Consider the following 20,932-nt stretch of genomic DNA (forward strand, 5'->3'; position numbering starts at 1 on the left):
GCGCCTTAGACCGCTCGGCCACGCTACCTACACAACACGCGCGTCACAAGAGCTGCGTCCTACCCCACGAGGACACACCGCAACGGCACAAAAATGAGACGTAAAAAGTGGCAACGGTGGGATTCGAACCCACGCCTCCGGAGAGACTGGTGCCTAAAACCAGCGCCTTAGACCGCTCGGCCACGTTACCGTTGGATCAGCAGCGGCAAAACGTTTCGTTTGTACTACAAAGATCACTTCGAAATGGAAGTATCTTGGCAATCGCCGTGCCATGTATTTCCACTGCTCTCCCACTGGAAGCGTCTCTTTAGGCCATCCACAGCAAGAAAAAGCCGTGCCCGCCGTACGGTAGCGACGCCACTTGTCTGTAGCTGTCGCAGTTAAGGAGACAGCGTCAAGAGACGTTTTCGTGCCGTGACCAGGTTTCGAACCTGCGCTTTCCTTAACCACTAAAGTATCGTAGCTGTAACTGTCAGGCGGAGCTAGAATGCTCCATGTATCAAACATATGTGAGCTCAAGGAGGTTACACTTGAAGGAAAAGCGGCAGGTTAACGCGATCACATCAAAACCCCCGGCAGCTACGGGATTCGAAACCGCGCCTACAGAGAGACTGGTGCCTTAAACCAGCGCCTTAAAGCGCTCGGCCACGCTACATGCGCTGCTTGGTGCGCCAGTGTTCCTAGCATTTGTAGAAACAGTGCACGCCACAGCTTCCTGTTCTGCTGGGACTGGCTGCTCATCCATCGCACTTCAAACGACTGCCCTTTTCGACTACAGAGAGCAGCGGACGTCTGCGCTCTGGGAGGCGACATTACGTGTTGGGGATGAAGTGGTAGTGCTAACTGCGGCCTGCGGAACACGAGTGAAAAAATCAAGAGAGTACTGTCATTTCGAGTACTCGCCATTGCAACGGCAGCAAGGCAAAACTTTCAAAATTGCCGTGACCAGGATTCGAACCTGGGTTATTGCGGCCACAACGCAATGTCCTAACCACTAGACGATCACGGCCATGGCCACGGAGGCGCCCGCGAAGGCAGCTGGCTGCAATGCAAGTGGCGATACCCAGCAAAGCCTAGGCCAAGGTGTACGCCACAGCAGTGTCAGACACGGTCTCCATCACATGTATACGAGCAAATGAACGTGCCTGCGCTGTCAGGACTCTAACTACAGTGGTTAGCTGCATTCACCTCCGTGGCAATGTCTTGCAGTCCTCCAAGCCTCTTGACTACAGGTACCGGTATGTGGCTCGATAACAAGTGGATAGACGCCGCATCTCTCTCGCCGTCAGGTGTTGCCGCGAGTCATACTTAACGTAGCTTTCTGCACGTGTCAGCGTAGCGTCAGTCGAGCAAAGTCGAGACAAGTCGCATAGGAGGAGCAACAAAAACGCGCAATTCCGGTACCGGGAATCGAACCCGGGCCTGCTGGGTGAGAGCCAGGTATCCTAGCCACTAGACCACACCGGACAACGACGGCAGTGCTCTTTCCAGCGAACGCAGAAGCCGCCCACGGTTAACTGACGACAACTGTAAAAAATCCACTCTCTCGCGTTATAGAACGGCGTGCTCCGGACGCATTTCGTGGAGACGAACGCCAGCAATGATGAGAGCAAAAGGTGCCTACAAATCCTGTCGTTGCACCACGCACTGTTCTACGACAATTCACCAAGCAGACGCTCACGCCTTGTTGTGCTGTTTCCTTTGCGGGCAATGAGTGCATCTGCCTTCGACACAGGAAACATTACACGTTCGGCAGCTGTGGGATTGGAACCCACGCCTCCGAAGAGAATGGTGCCTGAAACCAGCGCCTTAGACCGCTCGGCCACGCTACCTACACAACACGCGCGTCACAAGAGCTGCGTCCTACCCCACGAGGACACACCGCAACGGCACAAAAATGAGACGTAAAAAGTGGCAACGGTGGGATTCGAACCCACGCCTCCGGAGAGACTGGTGCCTAAAACCAGCGCCTTAGACCGCTCGGCCACGTTACCGTTGGATCAGCAGCGGCAAAACGTTTCGTTTGTACTACAAAGATCACTTCGAAATGGAAGTATCTTGGCAATCGCCGTGCCATGTATTTCCACTGCTCTCCCACTGGAAGCGTCTCTTTAGGCCATCCACAGCAAGAAAAAGCCGTGCCCGCCGTACGGTAGCGACGCCACTTGTCTGTAGCTGTCGCAGTTAAGGAGACAGCGTCAAGAGACGTTTTCGTGCCGTGACCAGGTTTCGAACCTGCGCTTTCCTTAACCACTAAAGTATCGTAGCTGTAACTGTCAGGCGGAGCTAGAATGCTCCATGTATCAAACATATGTGAGCTCAAGGAGGTTACACTTGAAGGAAAAGCGGCAGGTTAACGCGATCACATCAAAACCCCCGGCAGCTACGGGATTCGAAACCGCGCCTACAGAGAGACTGGTGCCTTAAACCAGCGCCTTAAAGCGCTCGGCAACGCTACATGCGCTGCTTGGTGCGCCAGTGTTCCTAGCATTTGTAGAAACAGTGCACGCCACAGCTTCCTGTTCTGCTGGGACTGGCTGCTCATCCATCGCACTTCAAACGACTGCCCTTTTCGACTACAGAGAGCAGCGGACGTCTGCGCTCTGGGAGGCGACATTACGTGTTGGGGATGAAGTGGTAGTGCTAACTGCGGCCTGCGGAACACGAGTGAAAAAATCAAGAGAGTACTGTCATTTCGAGTACTCGCCATTGCAACGGCAGCAAGGCAAAACTTTCAAAATTGCCGTGACCAGGATTCGAACCTGGGTTATTGCGGCCACAACGCAATGTCCTAACCACTAGACGATCACGGCCATGGCCACGGAGGCGCCCGCGAAGGCAGCTGGCTGCAATGCAAGTGGCGATACCCAGCAAAGCCTAGGCCAAGGTGTACGCCACAGCAGTGTCAGACACGGTCTCCATCACATGTATACGAGCAAATGAACGTGCCTGCGCTGTCAGGACTCTAACTACAGTGGTTAGCTGCATTCACCTCCGTGGCAATGTCTTGCAGTCCTCCAAGCCTCTTGACTACAGGTACCGGTATGTGGCTCGATAACAAGTGGATAGACGCCGCATCTCTCTCGCCGTCAGGTGTTGCCGCGAGTCATACTTAACGTAGCTTTCTGCACGCGTCAGCGTAGCGTCAGTCGAGCAAAGTCGAGACAAGTCGCATAGGAGGAGCAACAAAAACGCGCAATTCCGGTACCGGGAATCGAACCCGGGCCTCCTGGGTGAGAGCCAGGTATCCTAGCCACTGGACCACACCGGACAACGACGGCAGTGCTCTTTCCAGCGAACGCAGCAGCCGCCCACGGTTAACTGACGACAACTGTAAAAAATCCACTCTCTCGCGTTATAGAACGGCGTGCTCCGGACGCATTTCGTGGAGACGAACGCCAGCAATGATGAGAGCAAAAGGTGCCTACAAATCCTGTCGTTGCACCACGCACTGTTCTACGACAATTCACCAAGCAGACGCTCACGCCTTGTTGTGCTGTTTCCTTTGCGGGCAATGAGTGCATCTGCCTTCGACACAGGAAACATTACACGTTCGGCAGCTGTGGGATTGGAACCCACGCCTCCGAAGAGAATGGTGCCTGAAACCAGCGCCTTAGACCGCTCGGCCACGCTACCTACACAACACGCGCGTCACAAGAGCTGCGTCCTACCCCACGAGGACACACCGCAACGGCACAAAAATGAGACGTAAAAAGTGGCAACGGTGGGATTCGAACCCACGCCTCCGGAGAGACTGGTGCCTAAAACCAGCGCCTTAGACCGCTCGGCCACGTTACCGTTGGATCAGCAGCGGCAAAACGTTTCGTTTGTACTACAAAGATCACTTCGAAATGGAAGTATCTTGGCAATCGCCGTGCCATGTATTTCCACTGCTCTCCCACTGGAAGCGTCTCTTTAGGCCATCCACAGCAAGAAAAAGCCGTGCCCGCCGTACGGTAGCGACGCCACTTGTCTGTAGCTGTCGCAGTTAAGGAGACAGCGTCAAGAGACGTTTTCGTGCCGTGACCAGGTTTCGAACCTGCGCTTTCCTTAACCACTAAAGTATCGTAGCTGTAACTGTCAGGCGGAGCTAGAATGCTCCATGTATCAAACATATGTGAGCTCAAGGAGGTTACACTTGAAGGAAAAGCGGCAGGTTAACGCGATCACATCAAAACCCCCGGCAGCTACGGGATTCGAAACCGCGCCTACAGAGAGACTGGTGCCTTAAACCAGCGCCTTAAAGCGCTCGGCCACGCTACATGCGCTGCTTGGTGCGCCAGTGTTCCTAGCATTTGTAGAAACAGTGCACGCCACAGCTTCCTGTTCTGCTGGGACTGGCTGCTCATCCATCGCACTTCAAACGACTGCCCTTTTCGACTACAGAGAGCAGCGGACGTCTGCGCTCTGGGAGGCGACATTACGTGTTGGGGATGAAGTGGTAGTGCTAACTGCGGCCTGCGGAACACGAGTGAAAAAATCAAGAGAGTACTGTCATTTCGAGTACTCGCCATTGCAACGGCAGCAAGGCAAAACTTTCAAAATTGCCGTGACCAGGATTCGAACCTGGGTTATTGCGGCCACAACGCAATGTCCTAACCACTAGACGATCACGGCCATGGCCACGGAGGCGCCCGCGAAGGCAGCTGGCTGCAATGCAAGTGGCGATACCCAGCAAAGCCTAGGCCAAGGTGTACGCCACAGCAGTGTCAGACACGGTCTCCATCACATGTATACGAGCAAATGAACGTGCCTGCGCTGTCAGGACTCTAACTACAGTGGTTAGCTGCATTCACCTCCGTGGCAATGTCTTGCAGTCCTCCAAGCCTCTTGACTACAGGTACCGGTATGTGGCTCGATAACAAGTGGATAGACGCCGCATCTCTCTCGCCGTCAGGTGTTGCCGCGAGTCATACTTAACGTAGCTTTCTGCACGTGTCAGCGTAGCGTCAGTCGAGCAAAGTCGAGACAAGTCGCATAGGAGGAGCAACAAAAACGCGCAATTCCGGTACCGGGAATCGAACCCGGGCCTCCTGGGTGAGAGCCAGGTATCCTAGCCACTAGACCACACCGGACAACGACGGCAGTGCTCTTTCCAGCGAACGCAGCAGCCGCCCACGGTTAACTGACGACAACTGTAAAAAATCCACTCTCTCGCGTTATAGAACGGCGTGCTCCGGACGCATTTCGTGGAGACGAACGCCAGCAATGATGAGAGCAAAAGGTGCCTACAAATCCTGTCGTTGCACCACGCACTGTTCTACGACAATTCACCAAGCAGACGCTCACGCCTTGTTGTGCTGTTTCCTTTGCGGGCAATGAGTGCATCTGCCTTCGACACAGGAAACATTACACGTTCGGCAGCTGTGGGATTGGAACCCACGCCTCCGAAGAGAATGGTGCCTGAAACCAGCGCCTTAGACCGCTCGGCCACGCTACCTACACAACACGCGCGTCACAAGAGCTGCGTCCTACCCCACGAGGACACACCGCAACGGCACAAAAATGAGACGTAAAAAGTGGCAACGGTGGGATTCGAACCCACGCCTCCGGAGAGACTGGTGCCTAAAACCAGCGCCTTAGACCGCTCGGCCACGTTACCGTTGGATCAGCAGCGGCAAAACGTTTCGTTTGTACTACAAAGATCACTTCGAAATGGAAGTATCTTGGCAATCGCCGTGCCATGTATTTCCACTGCTCTCCCACTGGAAGCGTCTCTTTAGGCCATCCACAGCAAGAAAAAGCCGTGCCCGCCGTACGGTAGCGACGCCACTTGTCTGTAGCTGTCGCAGTTAAGGAGACAGCGTCAAGAGACGTTTTCGTGCCGTGACCAGGTTTCGAACCTGCGCTTTCCTTAACCACTAAAGTATCGTAGCTGTAACTGTCAGGCGGAGCTAGAATGCTCCATGTATCAAACATATGTGAGCTCAAGGAGGTTACACTTGAAGGAAAAGCGGCAGGTTAACGCGATCACATCAAAACCCCCGGCAGCTACGGGATTCGAAACCGCGCCTACAGAGAGACTGGTGCCTTAAACCAGCGCCTTAAAGCGCTCGGCCACGCTACATGCGCTGCTTGGTGCGCCAGTGTTCCTAGCATTTGTAGAAACAGTGCACGCCACAGCTTCCTGTTCTGCTGGGACTGGCTGCTCATCCATCGCACTTCAAACGACTGCCCTTTTCGACTACAGAGAGCAGCGGACGTCTGCGCTCTGGGAGGCGACATTACGTGTTGGGGATGAAGTGGTAGTGCTAACTGCGGCCTGCGGAACACGAGTGAAAAAATCAAGAGAGTACTGTCATTTCGAGTACTCGCCATTGCAACGGCAGCAAGGCAAAACTTTCAAAATTGCCGTGACCAGGATTCGAACCTGGGTTATTGCGGCCACAACGCAATGTCCTAACCACTAGACGATCACGGCCATGGCCACGGAGGCGCCCGCGAAGGCAGCTGGCTGCAATGCAAGTGGCGATACCCAGCAAAGCCTAGGCCAAGGTGTACGCCACAGCAGTGTCAGACACGGTCTCCATCACATGTATACGAGCAAATGAACGTGCCTGCGCTGTCAGGACTCTAACTACAGTGGTTAGCTACATTCACCTCCGTGGCAATGTCTTGCAGTCCTCCAAGCCTCTTGACTACAGGTACCGGTATGTGGCTCGATAACAAGTGGATAGACGCCGCATCTCTCTCGCCGTCAGGTGTTGCCGCGAGTCATACTTAACGTAGCTTTCTGCACGCGTCAGCGTAGCGTCAGTCGAGCAAAGTCGAGACAAGTCGCATAGGAGGAGCAACAAAAACGCGCAATTCCGGTACCGGGAATCGAACCCGGGCCTCCTGGGTGAGAGCCAGGTATCCTAGCCACTGGACCACACCGGACAACGACGGCAGTGCTCTTTCCAGCGAACGCAGCAGCCGCCCACGGTTAACTGACGACAACTGTAAAAAATCCACTCTCTCGCGTTATAGAACGGCGTGCTCCGGACGCATTTCGTGGAGACGAACGCCAGCAATGATGAGAGCAAAAGGTGCCTACAAATCCTGTCGTTGCACCACGCACTGTTCTACGACAATTCACCAAGCAGACGCTCACGCCTTGTTGTGCTGTTTCCTTTGCGGGCAATGAGTGCATCTGCCTTCGACACAGGAAACATTACACGTTCGGCAGCTGTGGGATTGGAACCCACGCCTCCGAAGAGAATGGTGCCTGAAACCAGCGCCTTAGACCGCTCGGCCACGCTACCTACACAACACGCGCGTCACAAGAGCTGCGTCCTACCCCACGAGGACACACCGCAACGGCACAAAAATGAGACGTAAAAAGTGGCAACGGTGGGATTCGAACCCACGCCTCCGGAGAGACTGGTGCCTAAAACCAGCGCCTTAGACCGCTCGGCCACGTTACCGTTGGATCAGCAGCGGCAAAACGTTTCGTTTGTACTACAAAGATCACTTCGAAATGGAAGTATCTTGGCAATCGCCGTGCCATGTATTTCCACTGCTCTCCCACTGGAAGCGTCTCTTTAGGCCATCCACAGCAAGAAAAAGCCGTGCCCGCCGTACGGTAGCGACGCCACTTGTCTGTAGCTGTCGCAGTTAAGGAGACAGCGTCAAGAGACGTTTTCGTGCCGTGACCAGGTTTCGAACCTGCGCTTTCCTTAACCACTAAAGTATCGTAGCTGTAACTGTCAGGCGGAGCTAGAATGCTCCATGTATCAAACATATGTGAGCTCAAGGAGGTTACACTTGAAGGAAAAGCGGCAGGTTAACGCGATCACATCAAAACCCCCGGCAGCTACGGGATTCGAAACCGCGCCTACAGAGAGACTGGTGCCTTAAACCAGCGCCTTAAAGCGCTCGGCCACGCTACATGCGCTGCTTGGTGCGCCAGTGTTCCTAGCATTTGTAGAAACAGTGCACGCCACAGCTTCCTGTTCTGCTGGGACTGGCTGCTCATCCATCGCACTTCAAACGACTGCCCTTTTCGACTACAGAGAGCAGCGGACGTCTGCGCTCTGGGAGGCGACATTACGTGTTGGGGATGAAGTGGTAGTGCTAACTGCGGCCTGCGGAACACGAGTGAAAAAATCAAGAGAGTACTGTCATTTCGAGTACTCGCCATTGCAACGGCAGCAAGGCAAAACTTTCAAAATTGCCGTGACCAGGATTCGAACCTGGGTTATTGCGGCCACAACGCAATGTCCTAACCACTAGACGATCACGGCCATGGCCACGGAGGCGCCCGCGAAGGCAGCTGGCTGCAATGCAAGTGGCGATACCCAGCAAAGCCTAGGCCAAGGTGTACGCCACAGCAGTGTCAGACACGGTCTCCATCACATGTATACGAGCAAATGAACGTGCCTGCGCTGTCAGGACTCTAACTACAGTGGTTAGCTGCATTCACCTCCGTGGCAATGTCTTGCAGTCCTCCAAGCCTCTTGACTACAGGTACCGGTATGTGGCTCGATAACAAGTGGATAGACGCCGCATCTCTCTCGCCGTCAGGTGTTGCCGCGAGTCATACTTAACGTAGCTTTCTGCACGCGTCAGCGTAGCGTCAGTCGAGCAAAGTCGAGACAAGTCGCATAGGAGGAGCAACAAAAACGCGCAATTCCGGTACCGGGAATCGAACCCGGGCCTCCTGGGTGAGAGCCAGGTATCCTAGCCACTGGACCACACCGGACAACGACGGCAGTGCTCTTTCCAGCGAACGCAGCAGCCGCCCACGGTTAACTGACGACAACTGTAAAAAATCCACTCTCTCGCGTTATAGAACGGCGTGCTCCGGACGCATTTCGTGGAGACGAACGCCAGCAATGATGAGAGCAAAAGGTGCCTACAAATCCTGTCGTTGCACCACGCACTGTTCTACGACAATTCACCAAGCAGACGCTCACGCCTTGTTGTGCTGTTTCCTTTGCGGGCAATGAGTGCATCTGCCTTCGACACAGGAAACATTACACGTTCGGCAGCTGTGGGATTGGAACCCACGCCTCCGAAGAGAATGGTGCCTGAAACCAGCGCCTTAGACCGCTCGGCCACGCTACCTACACAACACGCGCGTCACAAGAGCTGCGTCCTACCCCACGAGGACACACCGCAACGGCACAAAAATGAGACGTAAAAAGTGGCAACGGTGGGATTCGAACCCACGCCTCCGGAGAGACTGGTGCCTAAAACCAGCGCCTTAGACCGCTCGGCCACGTTACCGTTGGATCAGCAGCGGCAAAACGTTTCGTTTGTACTACAAAGATCACTTCGAAATGGAAGTATCTTGGCAATCGCCGTGCCATGTATTTCCACTGCTCTCCCACTGGAAGCGTCTCTTTAGGCCATCCACAGCAAGAAAAAGCCGTGCCCGCCGTACGGTAGCGACGCCACTTGTCTGTAGCTGTCGCAGTTAAGGAGACAGCGTCAAGAGACGTTTTCGTGCCGTGACCAGGTTTCGAACCTGCGCTTTCCTTAACCACTAAAGTATCGTAGCTGTAACTGTCAGGCGGAGCTAGAATGCTCCATGTATCAAACATATGTGAGCTCAAGGAGGTTACACTTGAAGGAAAAGCGGCAGGTTAACGCGATCACATCAAAACCCCCGGCAGCTACGGGATTCGAAACCGCGCCTACAGAGAGACTGGTGCCTTAAACCAGCGCCTTAAAGCGCTCGGCCACGCTACATGCGCTGCTTGGTGCGCCAGTGTTCCTAGCATTTGTAGAAACAGTGCACGCCACAGCTTCCTGTTCTGCTGGGACTGGCTGCTCATCCATCGCCCTTCAAACGACTGCCCTTTTCGACTACAGAGAGCAGCGGACGTCTGCGCTCTGGGAGGCGACATTACGTGTTGGGGATGAAGTGGTAGTGCTAACTGCGGCCTGCGGAACACGAGTGAAAAAATCAAGAGAGTACTGTCATTTCGAGTACTCGCCATTGCAACGGCAGCAAGGCAAAACTTTCAAAATTGCCGTGACCAGGATTCGAACCTGGGTTATTGCGGCCACAACGCAATGTCCTAACCACTAGACGATCACGGCCATGGCCACGGAGGCGCCCGCGAAGGCAGCTGGCTGCAATGCAAGTGGCGATACCCAGCAAAGCCTAGGCCAAGGTGTACGCCACAGCAGTGTCAGACACGGTCTCCATCACATGTATACGAGCAAATGAACGTGCCTGCGCTGTCAGGACTCTAACTACAGTGGTTAGCTGCATTCACCTCCGTGGCAATGTCTTGCAGTCCTCCAAGCCTCTTGACTACAGGTACCGGTATGTGGCTCGATAACAAGTGGATAGACGCCGCATCTCTCTCGCCGTCAGGTGTTGCCGCGAGTCATACTTAACGTAGCTTTCTGCACGTGTCAGCGTAGCGTCAGTCGAGCAAAGTCGAGACAAGTCGCATAGGAGGAGCAACAAAAACGCGCAATTCCGGTACCGGGAATCGAACCCGGGCCTCCTGGGTGAGAGCCAGGTATCCTAGCCACTAGACCACACCGGACAACGACGGCAGTGCTCTTTCCAGCGAACGCAGCAGCCGCCCACGGTTAACTGACGACAACTGTAAAAAATCCACTCTCTCGCGTTATAGAACGGCGTGCTCCGGACGCATTTCGTGGAGACGAACGCCAGCAATGATGAGAGCAAAAGGTGCCTACAAATCCTGTCGTTGCACCACGCACTGTTCTACGACAATTCACCAAGCAGACGCTCACGCCTTGTTGTGCTGTTTCCTTTGCGGGCAATGAGTGCATCTGCCTTCGACACAGGAAACATTACACGTTCGGCAGCTGTGGGATTGGAACCCACGCCTCCGAAGAGAATGGTGCCTGAAACCAGCGCCTTAGACCGCTCGGCCACGCTACCTACACAACACGCGCGTCACAAGAGCTGCGTCCTACCCCACGAGGACACACCGCAACGGCACAAAAATGAGACGTAAAAAGTGGCAACGGTGGGATTCGAACCCACGCCTCCGGAGAGACTGGTGCCTAAAACCAGCGCCTTAGACCGCTCGGCCACGTTACCGTTGGATCAGCAGCGGCAAAACGTTTCGTTTGTACTACAAAGATCACTTCGAAATGGAAGTATCTTGGCAATCGCCGTGCCATGTATTTCCACTGCTCTCCCACTGGAAGCGTCTCTTTAGGCCATCCACAGCAAGAAAAAGCCGTGCCCGCCGTACGGTAGCGACGCCACTTGTCTGTAGCTGTCGCAGTTAAGGAGACAGCGTCAAGAGACGTTTTCGTGCCGTGACCAGGTTTCGAACCTGCGCTTTCCTTAACCACTAAAGTATCGTAGCTGTAACTGTCAGGCGGAGCTAGAATGCTCCATGTATCAAACATATGTGAGCTCAAGGAGGTTACACTTGAAGGAAAAGCGGCAGGTTAACGCGATCACATCAAAACCCCCGGCAGCTACGGGATTCGAAACCGCGCCTACAGAGAGACTGGTGCCTTAAACCAGCGCCTTAAAGCGCTCGGCCACGCTACATGCGCTGCTTGGTGCGCCAGTGTTCCTAGCATTTGTAGAAACAGTGCACGCCACAGCTTCCTGTTCTGCTGGGACTGGCTGCTCATCCATCGCACTTCAAACGACTGCCCTTTTCGACTACAGAGAGCAGCGGACGTCTGCGCTCTGGGAGGCGACATTACGTGTTGGGGATGAAGTGGTAGTGCTAACTGCGGCCTGCGGAACACGAGTGAAAAAATCAAGAGAGTACTGTCATTTCGAGTACTCGCCATTGCAACGGCAGCAAGGCAAAACTTTCAAAATTGCCGTGACCAGGATTCGAACCTGGGTTATTGCGGCCACAACGCAATGTCCTAACCACTAGACGATCACGGCCATGGCCACGGAGGCGCCCGCGAAGGCAGCTGGCTGCAATGCAAGTGGCGATACCCAGCAAAGCCTAGGCCAAGGTGTACGCCACAGCAGTGTCAGACACGGTCTCCATCACATGTATACGAGCAAATGAACGTGCCTGCGCTGTCAGGACTCTAACTACAGTGGTTAGCTGCATTCACCTCCGTGGCAATGTCTTGCAGTCCTCCAAGCCTCTTGACTACAGGTACCGGTATGTGGCTCGATAACAAGTGGATAGACGCCGCATCTCTCTCGCCGTCAGGTGTTGCCGCGAGTCATACTTAACGTAGCTTTCTGCACGTGTCAGCGTAGCGTCAGTCGAGCAAAGTCGAGACAAGTCGCATAGGAGGAGCAACAAAAACGCGCAATTCCGGTACCGGGAATCGAACCCGGGCCTCCTGGGTGAGAGCCAGGTATCCTAGCCACTAGACCACACCGGACAACGACGGCAGTGCTCTTTCCAGCGAACGCAGCAGCCGCCCACGGTTAACTGACGACAACTGTAAAAAATCCACTCTCTCGCGTTATAGAACGGCGTGCTCCGGACGCATTTCGTGGAGACGAACGCCAGCAATGATGAGAGCAAAAGGTGCCTACAAATCCTGTCGTTGCACCACGCACTGTTCTACGACAATTCACCAAGCAGACGCTCACGCCTTGTTGTGCTGTTTCCTTTGCGGGCAATGAGTGCATCTGCCTTCGACACAGGAAACATTACACGTTCGGCAGCTGTGGGATTGGAACCCACGCCTCCGAAGAGAATGGTGCCTGAAACCAGCGCCTTAGACCGCTCGGCCACGCTACCTACACAACACGCGCGTCACAAGAGCTGCGTCCTACCCCACGAGGACACACCGCAACGGCACAAAAATGAGACGTAAAAAGTGGCAACGGTGGGATTCGAACCCACGCCTCCGGAGAGACTGGTGCCTAAAACCAGCGCCTTAGACCGCTCGGCCACGTTACCGTTGGATCAGCAGCGGCAAAACGTTTCGTTTGTACTACAAAGATCACTTCGAAATGGAAGTATCTTGGCAATCGCCGTGCCATGTATTTCCACTGCTCTCCCACTGGAAGCGTCTCTTTAGGCCATCCACAGCAAGAAAAAGCCGTGCCCGCCGTACGGTAGCGACGCCACTTGTCTGTAGCTGTCGCAGTTAAGGAGACAGCGTCAAGAGACGTTTTCGTGCCGTGACCAGGTTTCGAACCTGCGCTTTCCTTAACCACTAAAGTATCGTAGCTGTAACTGTCAGGCGGAGCTAGAATGCTCCATGTATCAAACATATGTGAGCTCAAGGAGGTTACACTTGAAGGAAAAGCGGCAGGTTAACGCGATCACATCAAAACCCCCGGCAGCTACGGGATTCGAAACCGCGCCTACAGAGAGACTGGTGCCTTAAACCAGCGCCTTAAAGCGCTCGGCCACGCTACATGCGCTGCTTGGTGCGCCAGTGTTCCTAGCATTTGTAGAAACAGTGCACGCCACAGCTTCCTGTTCTGCTGGGACTGGCTGCTCATCCATCGCACTTCAAACGACTGCCCTTTTCGACTACAGAGAGCAGCGGACGTCTGCGCTCTGGGAGGCGACATTACGTGTTGGGGATGAAGTGGTAGTGCTAACTGCGGCCTGCGGAACACGAGTGAAAAAATCAAGAGAGTACTGTCATTTCGAGTACTCGCCATTGCAACGGCAGCAAGGCAAAACTTTCAAAATTGCCGTGACCAGGATTCGAACCTGGGTTATTGCGGCCACAACGCAATGTCCTAACCACTAGACGATCACGGCCATGGCCACGGAGGCGCCCGCGAAGGCAGCTGGCTGCAATGCAAGTGGCGATACCCAGCAAAGCCTAGGCCAAGGTGTACGCCACAGCAGTGTCAGACACGGTCTCCATCACATGTATACGAGCAAATGAACGTGCCTGCGCTGTCAGGACTCTAACTACAGTGGTTAGCTGCATTCACCTCCGTGGCAATGTCTTGCAGTCCTCCAAGCCTCTTGACTACAGGTACCGGTATGTGGCTCGATAACAAGTGGATAGACGCCGCATCTCTCTCGCCGTCAGGTGTTGCCGCGAGTCATACTTAACGTAGCTTTCTGCACGCGTCAGCGTAGCGTCAGTCGAGTCAAGTCGAATAAGAGGAGCTACAAAAACGCGCAATTCCGGTATCGGGAACCGAAGCGTGGCCTCCTGGGTGAGATCCAGGTACCCTAGCCACTAGAACACACCGGATAACGACGGCAGTGCTCCTTCCAGCGAACGCAGCAGCCGCCCACGGTTAACTGACGACAACTGTAAAAAATCCACTCTCTCGCGTTATAGAACGGCGTGCTCCGGACGCATTTCGTGGAGACGAACGCCAGCAATGATGAGAGCAAAAGGTGCCTACAAATCCTGTCGTTGCACCACGCACTGTTCTACGACAATTCACCAAGCAGACGCTCACGCCTTGTTGTGCTGTTTCCTTTGCGGGCAATGAGTGCATCTGCCTTCGACACAGGAAACATTACACGTTCGGCAGCTGTGGGATTGGAACCCACGCCTCCGAAGAGAATGGTGCCTGAAACCAGCGCCTTAGACCGCTCGGCCACGCTACCTACACAACACGCGCGTCACAAGAGCTGCGTCCTACCCCACGAGGACACACCGCAACGGCACAAAAATGAGACGTAAAAAGTGGCAACGGTGGGATTCGAACCCACGCCTCCGGAGAGACTGGTGCCTAAAACCAGCGCCTTAGACCGCTCGGCCACGTTACCGTTGGATCAGCAGCGGCAAAACGTTTCGTTTGTACTACAAAGATCACTTCGAAATGGAAGTATCTTGGCAATCGCCGTGCCATGTATTTCCACTGCTCTCCCACTGGAAGCGTCTCTTTAGGCCATCCACAGCAAGAAAAAGCCGTGCCCGCCGTACGGTAGCGACGCCACTTGTCTGTAGCTGTCGCAGTTAAGGAGACAGCGTCAAGAGACGTTTTCGTGCCGTGACCAGGTTTCGAACCTGCGCTTTCCTTAACCACTAAAGTATCGTAGCTGTAACTGTCAGGCGGAGCTAGAATGCTCCATGTATCAAACATATGTGAGCTCAAGGAGGTTACACTTGAAGGAAAAGCGGCAGGTTAACGCGATCACATCAAAACCCCCGGCAGCTACGGGATTCGAAACCGCGCCTACAGAGAGACTGGTGCCTTAAACCAGCGCCTTAAAGCGCTCGGCCACGCTACATGCGCTGCTTGGTGCGCCAGTGTTCCTAGCATTTGTAGAAACAGTGCACGCCACAGCTTCCTGTTCTGCTGGGACTGGCTGCTCATCCATCGCACTTCAAACGACTGCCCTTTTCGACTACAGAGAGCAGCGGACGTCTGCGCTCTGGGAGGCGACATTACGTGTTGGGGATGAAGTGGTAGTGCTAACTGCGGCCTGCGGAACACGAGTGAAAAAATCAAGAGAGTACTGTCATTTCGAGTACTCGCCATTGCAACGGCAGCAAGGCAAAACTTTCAAAATTGCCGTGACCAGGATTCGAACCTGGGTTATTGCGGCCACAACGCAATGTCCTAACCACTAGACGATCACGGCCATGGCCACGGAGGCGCCCGCGAAGGCAGCTGGCTGCAATGCAAGTGGCGATACCCAGCAAAGCCTAGGCCAAGGTGTACGCCACAGCAGTGTCAGACACGGTCTCCATCACATGTATACGAGCAAATGAACGTGCCTGCGCTGTCAGGACTCTAACTACAGTGGTTAGCTGCATTCACCTCCGTGGCAATGTCTTGCAGTCCTCCAAGCCTCTTGACTACAGGTACCGGTATGTGGCTCGATAACAAGTGGATAGACGCCGCATCTCTCTCGCCGTCAGGTGTTGCCGCGAGTCATACTTAACGTAGCTTTCTGCACGCGTCAGCGTAGCGTCAGTCGAGCAAAGTCGAGACAAGTCGCATAGGAGGAGCAACAAAAACGCGCAATTCCGGTACCGGGAATCGAACCCGGGCCTCCTGGGTGAGAGCCAGGTATCCTAGCCACTGGACCACACCGGACAACGACGGCAGTGCTCTTTCCAGCGAACGCAGCAGCCGCCCACGGTTAACTGACGACAACTGTAAAAAATCCACTCTCTCGCGTTATAGAACGGCGTGCTCCGGACGCATTTCGTGGAGACGAACGCCAGCAATGATGAGAGCAAAAGGTGCCTACAAATCCTGTCGTTGCACCACGCACTGTTCTACGACAATTCACCAAGCAGACGCTCACGCCTTGTTGTGCTGTTTCCTTTGCGGGCAATGAGTGCATCTGCCTTCGACACAGGAAACATTACACGTTCGGCAGCTGTGGGATTGGAACCCACGCCTCCGAAGAGAATGGTGCCTGAAACCAGCGCCTTAGACCGCTCGGCCACGCTACCTACACAACACGCGCGTCACAAGAGCTGCGTCCTACCCCACGAGGACACACCGCAACGGCACAAAAATGAGACGTAAAAAGTGGCAACGGTGGGATTCGAACCCACGCCTCCGGAGAGACTGGTGCCTGAAACCAGCGCCTTAGACCGCTCGGCCACGTTACCGTTGGATCAGCAGCGGCAAAACGTTTCGTTTGTACTACAAAGATCACTTCGAAATGGAAGTATCTTGGCAATCGCCGTGCCATGTATTTCCACTGCTCTCCCACTGGAAGCGTCTCTTTAGGCCATCCACAGCAAGAAAAAGCCGTGCCCGCCGTACGGTAGCGACGCCACTTGTCTGTAGCTGTCGCAGTTAAGGAGACAGCGTCAAGAGACGTTTTCGTGCCGTGACCAGGTTTCGAACCTGCGCTTTCCTTAACCACTAAAGTATCGTAGCTGTAACTGTCAGGCGGAGCTAGAATGCTCCATGTATCAAACATATGTGAGCTCAAGGAGGTTACACTTGAAGGAAAAGCGGCAGGTTAACGCGATCACATCAAAACCCCCGGCAGCTACGGGATTCGAAACCGCGCCTACAGAGAGACTGGTGCCTTAAACCAGCGCCTTAAAGCGCTCGGCCACGCTACATGCGCTGCTTGGTGCGCCAGTGTTCCTAGCATTTGTAGAAACAGTGCACGCCACAGCTTCCTGTTCTGCTGGGACTGGCTGCTCATCCATCGCACTTCAAACGACTGCCCTTTTCGACTACAGAGAGCAGCGGACGTCTGCGCTCTGGGAGGCGACATTACGTGTTGGGGATGAAGTGGTAGTGCTAACTGCGGCCTGCGGAACACGAGTGAAAAAATCAAGAGAGTACTGTCATTTCGAGTACTCGCCATTGCAACGGCAGCAAGGCAAAACTTTCAAAATTGCCGTGACCAGGATTCGAACCTGGGTTATTGCGGCCACAACGCAATGTCCTAACCACTAGACGATCACGGCCATGGCCACGGAGGCGCCCGCGAAGGCAGCTGGCTGCAATGCAAGTGGCGATACCCAGCAAAGCCTAGGCCAAGGTGTACGCCACAGCAGTGTCAGACACGGTCTCCATCACATGTATACGAGCAAATGAACGTGCCTGCGCTGTCAGGACTCTAACTACAGTGGTTAGCTGCATTCACCTCCGTGGCAATGTCTTGCAGTCCTCCAAGCCTCTTGACTACAGGTACCGGTATGTGGCTCGATAACAAGTGGATAGACGCCGCATCTCTCTCGCCGTCAGGTGTTGCCGCGAGTCATACTTAACGTAGCTTTCTGCACGCGTCAGCGTAGCGTCAGTCGAGCAAAGTCGAGACAAGTCGCATAGGAGGAGCAACAAAAACGCGCAATTCCGGTACCGGGAATCGAACCCGGGCCTCCTGGGTGAGAGCCAGGTATCCTAGCCACTAGACCACACCGGACAACGACGGCAGTGCTCTTTCCAGCGAACGCAGCAGCCGCCCACGGTTAACTGACGACAACTGTAAAAAATCCACTCTCTCGCGTTATAGAACGGCGTGCTCCGGACGCATTTCGTGGAGACGAACGCCAGCAATGATGAGAGCAAAAGGTGCCTACAAATCCTGTCGTTGCACCACGCACTGTTCTACGACAATTCACCAAGCAGACGCTCACGCCTTGTTGTGCTGTTTCCTTTGCGGGCAATGAGTGCATCTGCCTTCGACACAGGAAACATTACACGTTCGGCAGCTGTGGGATTGGAACCCACGCCTCCGAAGAGAATGGTGCCTGAAACCAGCGCCTTAGACCGCTCGGCCACGCTACCTACACAACACGCGCGTCACAAGAGCTGCGTCCTACCCCACGAGGACACACCGCAACGGCACAAAAATGAGACGTAAAAAGTGGCAACGGTGGGATTCGAACCCACGCCTCCGGAGAGACTGGTGCCTAAAACCAGCGCCTTAGACCGCTCGGCCACGTTACCGTTGGATCAGCAGCGGCAAAACGTTTCGTTTGTACTACAAAGATCACTTCGAAATGGAAGTATCTTGGCAATCGCCGTGCCATGTATTTCCACTGCTCTCCCACTGGAAGCGTCTCTTTAGGCCATCCACAGCAAGAAAAAGCCGTGCCCGCCGTACGGTAGCGACGCCACTTGTCTGTAGCTGTCGCAGTTAAGGAGACAGCGTCAAGAGACGTTTTCGTGCCGTGACCAGGTTTCGAACCTGCGCTTTCCTTAACCACTAAAGTATCGTAGCTGTAACTGTCAGGCGGAGCTAGAATGCTCCATGTATCAAACATATGTGAGCTCAAGGAGGTTACACTTGAAGGAAAAGCGGCAGGTTAACGCGATCACATCAAAACCCCCGGCAGCTACGGGATTCGAAACCGCGCCTACAGAGAGACTGGTGCCTTAAACCAGCGCCTTAAAGCGCTCGGCCACGCTACATGCGCTGCTTGGTGCGCCAGTGTTCCTAGCATTTGTAGAAACAGTGCACGCCACAGCTTCCTGTTCTGCTGGGACTGGCTGCTCATCCATCGCACTTCAAACGACTGCCCTTTTCGACTACAGAGAGCAGCGGACGTCTGCGCTCTGGGAGGCGACATTACGTGTTGGGGATGAAGTGGTAGTGCTAACTGCGGCCTGCGGAACACGAGTGAAAAAATCAAGAGAGTACTGTCATTTCGAGTACTCGCCATTGCAACGGCAGCAAGGCAAAACTTTCAAAATTGCCGTGACCAGGATTCGAACCTGGGTTATTGCGGCCACAACGCAATGTCCTAACCACTAGACGATCACGGCCATGGCCACGGAGGCGCCCGCGAAGGCAGCTGGCTGCAATGCAAGTGGCGATACCCAGCAAAGCCTAGGCCAAGGTGTACGCCACAGCAGTGTCAGACACGGTCTCCATCACATGTATACGAGCAAATGAACGTGCCTGCGCTGTCAGGACTCTAACTACAGTGGTTAGCTGCATTCACCTCCGTGGCAATGTCTTGCAGTCCTCCAAGCCTCTTGACTACAGGTACCGGTATGTGGCTCGATAACAAGTGGATAGACGCCGCATCTCTCTCGCCGTCAGGTGTTGCCGCGAGTCATACTTAACGTAGCTTTCTGCACGCGTCAGCGTAGCGTCAGTCGAGCAAAGTCGAGACAAGTCGCATAGGAGGAGCAACAAAAACGCGCAATTCCGGTACCGGGAATCGAACCCGGGCCTCCTGGGTGAGAGCCAGGTATCCTAGCCACTAGACCACACCGGACAACGACGGCAGTGCTCTTTCCAGCGAACGCAGCAGCCGCCCACGGTTAACTGACGACAACTGTAAAAAATCCACTCTCTCGCGTTATAGAACGGCGTGCTCCGGACGCATTTCGTGGAGACGAACGCCAGCAATGATGAGAGCAAAAGGTGCCTACAAATCCTGTCGTTGCACCACGCACTGTTCTACGACAATTCACCAAGCAGACGCTCACGCCTTGTTGTGCTGTTTCCTTTGCGGGCAATGAGTGCATCTGCCTTCGACACAGGAAACATTACACGTTCGGCAGCTGTGGGATTGGAACCCACGCCTCCGAAGAGAATGGTGCCTGAAACCAGCGCCTTAGACCGCTCGGCCACGCTACCTACACAACACGCGCGTCACAAGAGCTGCGTCCTACCCCACGAGGACACACCGCAACGGCACAAAAATGAGACGTAAAAAGTGGCAACGGTGGGATTCGAACCCACGCCTCCGGAGAGACTGGTGCCTAAAACCAGCGCCTTAGACCGCTCGGCCACGTTACCGTTGGATCAGCAGCGGCAAAACGTTTCGTTTGTACTACAAAGATCACTTCGAAATGGAAGTATCTTGGCAATCGCCGTGCCATGTATTTCCACTGCTCTCCCACTGGAAGCGTCTCTTTAGGCCATCCACAGCAAGAAAAAGCCGTGCCCGCCGTACGGTAGCGACGCCACTTGTCTGTAGCTGTCGCAGTTAAGGAGACAGCGTCAAGAGACGTTTTCGTGCCGTGACCAGGTTTCGAACCTGCGCTTTCCTTAACCACTAAAGTATCGTAGCTGTAACTGTCAGGCGGAGCTAGAATGCTCCATGTATCAAACATATGTGAGCTCAAGGAGGTTACACTTGAAGGAAAAGCGGCAGGTTAACGCGATCACATCAAAACCCCCGGCAGCTACGGGATTCGAAACCGCGCCTACAGAGAGACTGGTGCCTTAAACCAGCGCCTTAAAGCGCTCGGCCACGCTACATGCGCTGCTTGGTGCGCCAGTGTTCCTAGCATTTGTAGAAACAGTGCACGCCACAGCTTCCTGTTCTGCTGGGACTGGCTGCTCATCCATCGCACTTCAAACGACTGCCCTTTTCGACTACAGAGAGCAGCGGACGTCTGCGCTCTGGGAGGCGACATTACGTGTTGGGGATGAAGTGGTAGTGCTAACTGCGGCCTGCGGAACACGAGTGAAAAAATCAAGAGAGTACTGTCATTTCGAGTACTCGCCATTGCAACGGCAGCAAGGCAAAACTTTCAAAATTGCCGTGACCAGGATTCGAACCTGGGTTATTGCGGCCACAACGCAATGTCCTAACCACTAGACGATCACGGCCATGGCCACGGAGGCGCCCGCGAAGGCAGCTGGCTGCAATGCAAGTGGCGATACCCAGCAAAGCCTAGGCCAAGGTGTACGCCACAGCA

General features: G+C 54.4%; 34 non-coding genes across 34 annotated transcripts; all 34 read right to left on the minus strand.

Annotated features, from left to right (window-relative positions):
* Window positions 1–108: 108 nt before the first annotated feature.
* Trnal-uag lies at window positions 109–190 on the minus strand. The gene has a single exon. It is a non-coding gene; the product is annotated as a tRNA-Leu (tRNA).
* Window positions 191–937: 747 nt separating this feature from the next.
* On the minus strand, window positions 938–1,009 carry Trnah-gug. Its single transcript has one exon. It is a non-coding gene; the product is annotated as a tRNA-His (tRNA).
* A 386-nt stretch (window positions 1,010–1,395) lies between these two features.
* Trnae-cuc lies at window positions 1,396–1,467 on the minus strand. The gene has a single exon. It is a non-coding gene; the product is annotated as a tRNA-Glu (tRNA).
* Window positions 1,468–1,912: 445 nt separating this feature from the next.
* On the minus strand, window positions 1,913–1,994 carry Trnal-uag. The gene has a single exon. It is a non-coding gene; the product is annotated as a tRNA-Leu (tRNA).
* A 747-nt stretch (window positions 1,995–2,741) lies between these two features.
* On the minus strand, window positions 2,742–2,813 carry Trnah-gug. The gene has a single exon. It is a non-coding gene; the product is annotated as a tRNA-His (tRNA).
* Window positions 2,814–3,199: 386 nt separating this feature from the next.
* On the minus strand, window positions 3,200–3,271 carry Trnae-cuc. Its single transcript has one exon. It is a non-coding gene; the product is annotated as a tRNA-Glu (tRNA).
* A 445-nt stretch (window positions 3,272–3,716) lies between these two features.
* Window positions 3,717–3,798, minus strand: Trnal-uag. The gene has a single exon. It is a non-coding gene; the product is annotated as a tRNA-Leu (tRNA).
* A 747-nt stretch (window positions 3,799–4,545) lies between these two features.
* On the minus strand, window positions 4,546–4,617 carry Trnah-gug. The gene has a single exon. It is a non-coding gene; the product is annotated as a tRNA-His (tRNA).
* Window positions 4,618–5,003: 386 nt separating this feature from the next.
* Trnae-cuc lies at window positions 5,004–5,075 on the minus strand. Its single transcript has one exon. It is a non-coding gene; the product is annotated as a tRNA-Glu (tRNA).
* Window positions 5,076–5,520: 445 nt separating this feature from the next.
* Window positions 5,521–5,602, minus strand: Trnal-uag. The gene has a single exon. It is a non-coding gene; the product is annotated as a tRNA-Leu (tRNA).
* Window positions 5,603–6,349: 747 nt separating this feature from the next.
* Window positions 6,350–6,421, minus strand: Trnah-gug. Its single transcript has one exon. It is a non-coding gene; the product is annotated as a tRNA-His (tRNA).
* A 386-nt stretch (window positions 6,422–6,807) lies between these two features.
* On the minus strand, window positions 6,808–6,879 carry Trnae-cuc. The gene has a single exon. It is a non-coding gene; the product is annotated as a tRNA-Glu (tRNA).
* Window positions 6,880–7,324: 445 nt separating this feature from the next.
* Window positions 7,325–7,406, minus strand: Trnal-uag. Its single transcript has one exon. It is a non-coding gene; the product is annotated as a tRNA-Leu (tRNA).
* Window positions 7,407–8,153: 747 nt separating this feature from the next.
* Window positions 8,154–8,225, minus strand: Trnah-gug. Its single transcript has one exon. It is a non-coding gene; the product is annotated as a tRNA-His (tRNA).
* A 386-nt stretch (window positions 8,226–8,611) lies between these two features.
* Trnae-cuc lies at window positions 8,612–8,683 on the minus strand. Its single transcript has one exon. It is a non-coding gene; the product is annotated as a tRNA-Glu (tRNA).
* A 445-nt stretch (window positions 8,684–9,128) lies between these two features.
* Trnal-uag lies at window positions 9,129–9,210 on the minus strand. The gene has a single exon. It is a non-coding gene; the product is annotated as a tRNA-Leu (tRNA).
* A 747-nt stretch (window positions 9,211–9,957) lies between these two features.
* On the minus strand, window positions 9,958–10,029 carry Trnah-gug. The gene has a single exon. It is a non-coding gene; the product is annotated as a tRNA-His (tRNA).
* A 386-nt stretch (window positions 10,030–10,415) lies between these two features.
* Trnae-cuc lies at window positions 10,416–10,487 on the minus strand. The gene has a single exon. It is a non-coding gene; the product is annotated as a tRNA-Glu (tRNA).
* A 445-nt stretch (window positions 10,488–10,932) lies between these two features.
* On the minus strand, window positions 10,933–11,014 carry Trnal-uag. Its single transcript has one exon. It is a non-coding gene; the product is annotated as a tRNA-Leu (tRNA).
* A 747-nt stretch (window positions 11,015–11,761) lies between these two features.
* Trnah-gug lies at window positions 11,762–11,833 on the minus strand. The gene has a single exon. It is a non-coding gene; the product is annotated as a tRNA-His (tRNA).
* Window positions 11,834–12,219: 386 nt separating this feature from the next.
* On the minus strand, window positions 12,220–12,291 carry Trnae-cuc. Its single transcript has one exon. It is a non-coding gene; the product is annotated as a tRNA-Glu (tRNA).
* Window positions 12,292–12,736: 445 nt separating this feature from the next.
* Window positions 12,737–12,818, minus strand: Trnal-uag. Its single transcript has one exon. It is a non-coding gene; the product is annotated as a tRNA-Leu (tRNA).
* Window positions 12,819–13,565: 747 nt separating this feature from the next.
* On the minus strand, window positions 13,566–13,637 carry Trnah-gug. Its single transcript has one exon. It is a non-coding gene; the product is annotated as a tRNA-His (tRNA).
* An 893-nt stretch (window positions 13,638–14,530) lies between these two features.
* Window positions 14,531–14,612, minus strand: Trnal-uag. The gene has a single exon. It is a non-coding gene; the product is annotated as a tRNA-Leu (tRNA).
* Window positions 14,613–15,359: 747 nt separating this feature from the next.
* Window positions 15,360–15,431, minus strand: Trnah-gug. The gene has a single exon. It is a non-coding gene; the product is annotated as a tRNA-His (tRNA).
* Window positions 15,432–15,817: 386 nt separating this feature from the next.
* Window positions 15,818–15,889, minus strand: Trnae-cuc. Its single transcript has one exon. It is a non-coding gene; the product is annotated as a tRNA-Glu (tRNA).
* Window positions 15,890–16,334: 445 nt separating this feature from the next.
* Trnal-cag lies at window positions 16,335–16,416 on the minus strand. Its single transcript has one exon. It is a non-coding gene; the product is annotated as a tRNA-Leu (tRNA).
* A 747-nt stretch (window positions 16,417–17,163) lies between these two features.
* Window positions 17,164–17,235, minus strand: Trnah-gug. Its single transcript has one exon. It is a non-coding gene; the product is annotated as a tRNA-His (tRNA).
* A 386-nt stretch (window positions 17,236–17,621) lies between these two features.
* Window positions 17,622–17,693, minus strand: Trnae-cuc. The gene has a single exon. It is a non-coding gene; the product is annotated as a tRNA-Glu (tRNA).
* A 445-nt stretch (window positions 17,694–18,138) lies between these two features.
* Window positions 18,139–18,220, minus strand: Trnal-uag. Its single transcript has one exon. It is a non-coding gene; the product is annotated as a tRNA-Leu (tRNA).
* A 747-nt stretch (window positions 18,221–18,967) lies between these two features.
* Trnah-gug lies at window positions 18,968–19,039 on the minus strand. Its single transcript has one exon. It is a non-coding gene; the product is annotated as a tRNA-His (tRNA).
* Window positions 19,040–19,425: 386 nt separating this feature from the next.
* On the minus strand, window positions 19,426–19,497 carry Trnae-cuc. Its single transcript has one exon. It is a non-coding gene; the product is annotated as a tRNA-Glu (tRNA).
* A 445-nt stretch (window positions 19,498–19,942) lies between these two features.
* On the minus strand, window positions 19,943–20,024 carry Trnal-uag. The gene has a single exon. It is a non-coding gene; the product is annotated as a tRNA-Leu (tRNA).
* Window positions 20,025–20,771: 747 nt separating this feature from the next.
* Window positions 20,772–20,843, minus strand: Trnah-gug. Its single transcript has one exon. It is a non-coding gene; the product is annotated as a tRNA-His (tRNA).
* Window positions 20,844–20,932: the final 89 nt, after the last annotated feature.

The sequence above is a fragment of the Schistocerca piceifrons genome, unplaced genomic scaffold (genome assembly GCF_021461385.2).
Source record: "Schistocerca piceifrons isolate TAMUIC-IGC-003096 unplaced genomic scaffold, iqSchPice1.1 HiC_scaffold_682, whole genome shotgun sequence".
Taxonomy (NCBI): Eukaryota; Metazoa; Arthropoda; class Insecta; order Orthoptera; family Acrididae; genus Schistocerca; species Schistocerca piceifrons.